The 8,904-nt window shown below is 33.4% G+C and overlaps 1 long non-coding RNA gene across 1 annotated transcript; it reads right to left on the reverse strand.

Moving 5' to 3' along the window:
• Window positions 1–5,302: 5,302 nt before the first annotated feature.
• LOC143226143 (uncharacterized) lies at window positions 5,303–8,078 on the reverse strand. Its single transcript, XR_013014359.1, has 2 exons — window positions 7,886–8,078; window positions 5,303–6,065 (listed from the first exon to the last, which is right to left on the reverse strand). It is a non-coding gene; the product is annotated as an uncharacterized LOC143226143 (long non-coding RNA).
• Between the last annotated feature and the right edge of the window lie 826 nt (window positions 8,079–8,904).

Genomic DNA, 8,904 nt, shown 5'->3' on the forward strand with positions numbered 1-8,904 from the left:
GAATAGCAGAGGACTGACTGTCACTATGGTAACGTTCTCACAGCTAAAAGAGCGAAGCGTGTTCAGTAGAATACTGTGGTCTGAAATCTTGGACCTCATGATCCACAGTCTGTCACTACGCAACCATTAGACCACTACCATTATATGATAGATACCACTATCATATAAAACGAGAAAAACACACGAACTTTTACAGTAAAGGTATTACATTTTCGTCAGTTACTTTTTCGAGTAAAGTTCACATAACTGTTTGTCTCTCTGGTTTTGGTAGGCATTCTGTGCTTGGAAAATTATTAATAGGCGAATTTGCGAACGACTGGGAATCAGCAAATTAATATAAAGCAAGTACATTTTAAACAATTCTAAGATCGTATGGGTGAAAGGAGAGAAAAATGAATCAACTACACCACATCTGCCATATTCAGAGCCGACGATGTCTTTCGCCTAATACCAGGATTTATAAGACTGGTTGGAAACAACGGTCATACTAGTAGTACACAGGCGCTATTTAAGTCATTAACAACGTCTGTTATGGTGTGAACCAAATTAAGTGAAAGATAATTATTATAAATTTTCCTTAAGTTGTTTATCAATCAGAAGCCACCCAGTTGCACAGCGGCATGTCTGCGCACTTACAACGCTAGTAACCGGGTTTCGATACGCGTGATAAGCAGAACACAGATAGCTCTTTGTGTAGTTTTGTGCTTAATTACATAACAAACCCATCATAATTAACGTAATAATTAATAAAACATTATTATTTACTTTTATAAAAAATCTCCGATTATTTTATTTTTTAACCTGTGTTAACTTTAACATCAGTCAGAAGAAGGCGAACCACTAAGCCAGTCTTTTTATTTCCGGAGTAAGTCCAGTGACCAAAGCACCAACATAAGAAAACTACATTTAATAATTCTAAGAACTTACATGAGTGAAAGCAGACAAGTATATGTAAAGATATATTAACTAGATTATCTTTATGAAATCCAGTGCTGACAAAGCTTTACGCCAAAAGGAAGACTCGTCAGGTCAGTTAGGATAAGACATACCAAGTTATCATTATGTTCTTGGGTAATCGGTATTTAAGAACTAAGGTGCTTGGAAGTTTGTAGTTCATATCTTTAATTACATGAACAACAACTGTGACTGACTGAACTAGATTAAGCAAGTGTAATTATAGATTTAAGTCATTTATTATTCAAAACTAGGGTAAGGATAATCAACGCACATTTTGTTGTTGTTCAGCAGAAAACTCCACAAGGGGATGTATGCGGCCACTCTACAGCGAATAATCGATCCTCAAATTTAATCATTGTAAATTCATATACTTACTGCTGACCTACCAAGGGATAACATATACAGGAGAGGCAACTGCATAATAACACCCACTGCCAACTCTTCGGTTACTCTCGCTAGACTGAATAGTGAAATTTAATTGCATATTGCACATTAGTGCACCTCGACCCCATTGCTTAGAAAAAATAAATCGTACAGTTCGACAATATTAGAACAAAAAGAATAATACTAAAATGGAACAATGACACTGGTTATGTTTGGAATAAAGAAATAACCTAAATAAAGTTCTTTAAATATTCTAGTCCCAAAAAGGAAATGAAAATTTCAACAGAAACACATTTCTTGTTATGTGATAACGTTTGTGTGTTTGTTTCAGGTATTCGCAGAAAACTGCGCAAAGGCCACCTGCGCACAGCTGTTCCTAATTTTCAACTGATAGACAAGAGGGAAGGCATCTAGTGAACTGCACCCACCATCAACTCTTGGGCTATTCTTATCTGATTGAAGGATGGGATTTGACTGTCACTGTTAAAGTGCACCCACGACCCCAAAGTGCGGAGCGCGTTTCGAGGAGCCAGATAGTAAATCAAGAATACTCCAACTCACAACTCGGGCTCGATAACAGTTAAGTCACGCCCGCCTAATAACGACCTTAGTATCGGTTTGATTTCAAGATAAAACGTACAAAGGTATGTTTTAAAAACCAACTAATTGAGGGTATCCATTAGAGGCAAAAGCTGTATAAAGGACAATGTTAGATAATGCTCCTCATTATCCTTTTTTTCTTAAATTCCTAATAACCTCATCAGATGTTAATTACACACTTTACTTTGTGAAGGGTATTAATTGACTCATCTAATTTATTAAGTACTTGCGTCTTAAATTTCAAATTCAAAGCCAAAAGTTTACAAAAAATGTATTAATGTGTTTTGATTTAGTGTCTTATTTTTGCTCCCACAACAAAAAACTTAGAACACAATAGTCCTATACAACATCTAATAATTTCAAGTTACCATACAAAAAGTGGCGGAAATCGAGGCAGTCAACTGTGATTGACTGAAACCAAAATGTATAAGAAAAGTGGAAAAGTGCCCTATTTCTAGGGCTTTTTTATCGCTATTCTCAGGTAAAACTCCTGAACCAAAACAACCTATAAACACCGACGAACAATATAAAGTTACCATAGAAAAAATGACGGTAATTTAAGCAGTTAGCTGTGATTGATTGAAGCCAAATGTGTATTAATAAAATGGAAATGTGCTGTATTTCTTGGGCTTTTTTATCCCTCTTCTCACGCAAAAATGGTGAAACAGCCATTTTAAACCGTCTGACAGTTTCCAGTAACCACGGAAAAATTAAAATAAAAGAGGCAGCCAACTGAGGGCGATGGAAGTCAAAGCTTGATAAAAAAGTGAGAAGTTACCATACAAAAAATTAAGGAAATCGAGCCAGCTAACTTTGTGTAATGCAAGGCAACATTCTATAAAAAGAAAAGTATAAATTTACCCTGTTTCAAGGCCATTTTTTTTCTTCTCGGACAATAATTCTAAAAGAAAATAGCTCAAGTACACCATTGGACAGTTTTCATTTACAATAAAATATTATGATAATCGAGTGAGCCACTCATACATATGCATACGTATACATAATGGAAAATCTTTATAGCAACAGATGGATTTAATGTTGGCGCCCTCTGTTGGTTTTGAAGTAAATACAAATAAAATTTCGACGCTGATTTTCATAAATTATAAATAAATAAAATATTTCAAGTAGATAAATAAATACGTTTTCAGCTAATAATCTTTGATATTGAAGTACTTGTATTTTGATTGCAAAACAAATATTAAGACTCAAGTTGATATTAGAGTAACTTATTGCAATGATCGCTGCCGGTGATATGAAAGTCTAAGAGCGTAAAGTTGTGGAATTTTTATCTACGTCAATTGTTGCTCAGTAGACCTGAAGTGGTATGTATTATATTTGGTCATTTTCTTGTTCTTTTATCAGTAATGGAAGTTGAAGTAACTACTCTTCGTGTTGAATGGAATAACATAAGAATTATGAAACATTACCCTCTACCGTGTAATAGTAACTTAGTCACTAAAATTTCTGTATTAATCCAGCCATTTTGAAGAGTTCTGTTTCTGGGCAAAAGGCCTTATTGGCATCGGACAAAGCAAGTATAATGTTGTTGATAATTATTATAGATTCTCTTTTTCTTTTACTCAGTGGTTCTTGTTGCTAATTATTTATTTGAATTACCTTTATTTTTAATTTTAGATCTTATTTTCGAATAGAATATATTATAAAAAACTTCCATCAAACTACAACAAAAAAACTGAAGTTTCGATAATTATCTATTGAACTTAAATTTCTATACAATAATCTCTGAGATGAAGCTTCGGAATCTAAGGGTCCCGGGTTTGAATCCCCGTCACATTAAACATGCTCGTCCTTTCAGGCGTAGGGGCGTTCTAATGTGACAGTCAATCCCATTATTCGTTGGTAAAAGAGTAGCCCAAGAGTTGGCGGGTAGGTGGTAATGAATAGCTGTTTTCCCTATAATCTTACACTGTTAAATTAGAGACGGCTAGCCCAGATAGCCCTCATGTAGCTTTGTGCGAAATTGAAAAACAGACAAAAGAAGCTTCGATACACTTCTTCTCTCCTGCTGTGTCAGTCCTTGTTTAGCTGATTGAAGTTCTAGCCTGAGTTGAATATCACATCCATAGAAAACCTTTATTTCAGTTGTTGCTCCTGAGGAGGTGAGTGAGTGGGATGATTAAACTCCATTATATGACAGAAGTAAGGTTGTGGCAAAGTCCAAAACTTACTGAAAGTTAGGTCAGTATGTTTATATCCATGTTTAACAGCTTTGTTTGAAACTCCAAAACTCATTATATATGTGATAGAGCTAAAACTTCAAACAAACATAGATATTTTAAAAAATTTTGTAAAATATTAAAATAATTTAAATTAACTTGAAAATTTACACAAGAGTTTTGGTGAGTATGTTATTTTTAAAGAAGTTATATTTGTATATAAAGCTCATAAACTATAGGTAATACTAGAATAATTATCGAAACTACTAAAACCCAGAGTTAATCTCTTAAAGAAAAGTTTAAACGTGGCTTGAATTTCGTGTAAAATTACACGAGGGCTATCTCGTCCCTAATTTAACAGTGAAAGACTAGAGAGAAGGCAATTAGTCATCATTACCCACCTCCAGCTCTTGGGCTATTCTTTTACCAAAGAATAGTTGGATCGACTTCAACATTATAATGCACCCATGGCTGAAAGGACGAGACTGTTCGTTGCAACAGAGATTCAAACCCGGGAGCCTTAGATTGGGAGTCCAGTGCCCTAACTACCTTACTATACTGGGCCTTTAAGTGGTTAAATAACACCTAAACGATCTCTATATTAAAAACAAAAGTCATTAATTAATTAAAATTAAAGATGATAACCAAGCAAAGTTGCTAAATTCTATATAATGCGAAAACCCCCAGGCATAAATCTCGTTGGTAATTTATCTTTACAGTGGCTTTTACCTTTGAACATAATCTCTATGAGACGGAACAGTGTTTCCTTTAAGATGCGCAGCCGCACAACAACCAATCATGTGTCGCGCACTTTATTATTCCTGCCGCGCACATCATCAGTAATGGCGAGGAGTCTTAACGCGCTAACGGCCTTAATGACCCAGGCAGTCGATAGGCCTAAAGCCCAAGTTATCAACTGGTAGCATTTCAAAGTAAGCTAATGATTCTATATGATCGAAGGGTCTAAATATCCACCCCTAAAAAACACACACATCTGGTTGCGCACATTCACACATTGCCTTAATATTGGCACATATGAGAAAAATTCATGACGCACATTGATTGAAAAATTTAGAAGGAACATTGTTTATGAACTTCTTTCATCTCACTGAAGATATTCAAATGACAAATTTAATTAATGTTAACATTGATCTATTAAGTTCTATGAGTTTTTAAAAAAGGACTTTCTGTTTTAACAAAAACACTTTATTACTGCATATATCTGACCCTCGACCTTCATCTATCAGTCTGTAAAAACAACCTTTTTACTTCAGTTAAAATTTTCTTTAAAATTTGCTTTTAACATTCGGTTTTAACTTAAAAACCCTAAGGACTTTCAAAATGCCAACATTCTGTTTTAGAAAGAACATTTAATCTCTCATGCTCTAAGGATGTTCAAATATTAAATTTTGCTTCAACAAAAAAACTTCATTGTTTCTTATCTCAAATATTCGATCTCTGTTTATATTAAGTTTTAAAGACTTTAAACAGTTGATCCTTCTACTTCTAGGGAAGGATCTTTAAAAATGTAAGCTAATGTGCTTCAATGCACTTCTAAAGGCATTTCGTCCACAACTAGTAGAAGAAAAGAAATGTAACAGTTTCTTCAAATATGAGTAGATAAATAGTATATAACTTTGAAAATATAGACAGACAGAAATGTAAGAAATTCTACCACACACTTGAAACACGATTATAAGTTTAAATTAATCAAATAATTTGTAACATGTTATGAACTTCTATATAAGACTTGTTTGAGGGTACAGAAACTTAAGAAATAACATCTTATATAAAAGTTCTACAAATGAATATCGAACCACCAGGATACGATATTTTCCAGTAAATTTATTGTAATTTATTTGTTCGTCATATTTATAGGATTGGATCTTGTTCATCTTCTCTCTCCTTCCCACTTTCTTTTCTCAAACTGTCTTGTGATGAGACAACCTGGACAGAAGGAATAGAAGATAGGTGTTCTTGCATATTATATTTAACCTACTTGACTATAGGATCACTTTTCTTTAAGAGTCGTACGTAATAATTAAAAGCTACAAATACACCTTTCCTTCACATAGATCTTCTACAGTTGTTCTGTTGTTAACTGATCGAAAATACTTAAAGATATTACCTCTGATTAATCAGTCAGACTAACAACAAATTCAACTCAACATATGTTCAATGACACTAAATTACATCTTCATTTGATAACACTCAACATTTGTACAATTATATCAGAACACGTCTGTAGTTGGAACCTTTAAATAGCGTTATCCTCAACATTTGTACAATAGCGTCGTATAATATTTATAACTGATAAACTAGCGTAACAACATGCCCAACTTTTGTATCAAGATATATCATCTCTAACTGATAAACTAGCGTAACAACATGCCCAACTTTTGTATCAAGATATATCATCTCTAACGGATAAACTAACGTAACAACATGCTCAACTTTTGTATCAAGATATATCATCTGTAGTTGATAAACTAACGTAAGAACATGCCCAACTTTTGTATCAAGATATATTATCTCTAACTGATAAACTAGCGTAACAACATGCCCAACTTTTGTATCAAGATATATCATCTCTAACGGATAAACTAACGTAACAACATGCCCAACTTTTGTATCATAATATAACATCTTCAATTAATTAGTAATATGTAACAGCATACTCAACTTTTCTATTATGATATAACGTCTGTGGCTGATTATAATATATAATCATAAAAAATTTGACTATGTTATTACTTTTACTAATCGTCTACAAGTGCTATATCATAATGCAAACAGTTGAGTTTGATGCTGGATTTATTTATAATTATAAATCCAGCGACATACTCAATTTTTGCATCATGATATAACACTTGTAGACGATTAGTAAAAGTAATAATATATTCAAATTTTTTATTATGATATAATATCCACAGCTGATTAGTAAATATAAAAAAATACTTAAAATTCTATTATAACGAAACATCTAGAACTCATCAATTAACACAACAATAAAAATGTACAACAAATTTACAGTTGGCCTGATACCATCCACGACAGAATGAACACCGTTTTCATTTTCAAACAAGGTATAGTTGCTATAAGGTTAAAAATAACGAGATTTATCTTCTTTGTGGCAAACAAACGTAAAACATCTGTACAGCAAATCTACTTATCGGTTGTGCCAGATCAAACAAGTACAGTTACAATGGTTTATAAACCTCTTAAAAATTAAAACAGATAAATTCGAAACATAAACAAACGAGTCTGAACAAGTCATGGAACAGCAGAATCAACACTGGCTGTTTGTTATTGTACAAAGAGTCTGGACAAAGTCTTCAAGTATGCGAACGTCATACTGGAAAGTTTGAATAATTATACAATTTCAGTTCACGATTAGAATATTGTCTGTAAATATAAAAGAAAATTCGCATTTACTGACACCATCCGATAACTGAAAACTCCCATAAGGAATTATCATTCATACAAACATTCTATCGAGTTAAGATGTATTTATTAAAAATTCAGAAGTTCCCTTGATACACATTTTGCGAGTTGTTCTTATTTATCAGTACTTTGATTTCCGTAATGTATTTTTAAAGACAAAAAAATGTCTTAAAAATACAATTCGCATGTTTTTCTTGCTTCGCTTAAACCGGAAGTCAGTTTAGTACCTATACAGCAGTAATCGCTGCCGTTCATCCCAGCTCAGTTAAAATGACCTTTAACCTATTTTGTATTAGTGATATTCTAACGAGAAAGAGACTTACCGGAGGTCTTGTTTTATTCAGAGGTTCATTTTTCTCGAGACGCCCTCTGCCTAAGTTAATACACTGCACAATTTTGGCCTATCAAAGTTCGCACCTCAGGCTGATTTTCCAATTAACGTGGATCATTTCATCCGGCAAGAAAGCCGTGTTAAATTTCCCTGAGATGCATTTGATTATCAGTCACAAGAATAATGATCCATATTTTACCCTAAGAAGTTACAGTTACATCTACAACTCTGAGAATAGCACGTGCACATGGAACTACACCACTGACATTGGAATAATTATGCCGAAACACGTGGGCGAGAGTTCCCAAGCAGTCTGCTGTATTTATATACACGTACATATGTATATGTAGATATGAATACGTATAATTTACTATTTCAAAAGCAATGAATACATATATAAATTATGGTGGTACATATTAGTATAGAACACAATATAAATTAAAGAGCGGAGAAGTAGATCTACAAAAGTTCAACTGTGCAAGCTACGTTATTCCCAGTTAAAGGTCACACTTGTCTAACGTCTGTCACAGCCTGTGAAAAAAAGGAACAAAAATAAATTTGTTTAACCACTTTCCCGTGTATAACAATAGTATATAAGCGAGAGAGGTGGCAATAGAATAGCTGTTGGTAGTGTAAATAATTAAAGTCCATTACTGAACTTTGATTTAAGAAACATAATGTTTACGGTAAATACGTGTGGAGTAAAATATATTTTCTCCAAAAAAAAAGTCTTTACTTATAGAAGTTCGAGAGATGTTATTAAAATACTGTAATGTAAAAATAAATACAGCGGTATGTCTACGAATTTACAACGCTAAAATAAGGAGTTCGATTTCTCTCATTGGGCTCAACAGATAGCCCGATGTGGCTTTGCTATAAGAAAAAAACACACGTGCAGAAAAGCCCTTAAAAGAAGAATTATCTTGAGAATTCCGCACGAACAGTTTACAAGAATGTATATGTATGTAGAAGAACAAACTTTTATTCAACGCGAGATAATTTTTTTTCATC

This window comes from Tachypleus tridentatus, chromosome 9 (assembly GCF_004210375.1).
Source record: "Tachypleus tridentatus isolate NWPU-2018 chromosome 9, ASM421037v1, whole genome shotgun sequence".
Lineage (NCBI taxonomy): Eukaryota > Metazoa > Arthropoda > Merostomata > Xiphosura > Limulidae > Tachypleus > Tachypleus tridentatus.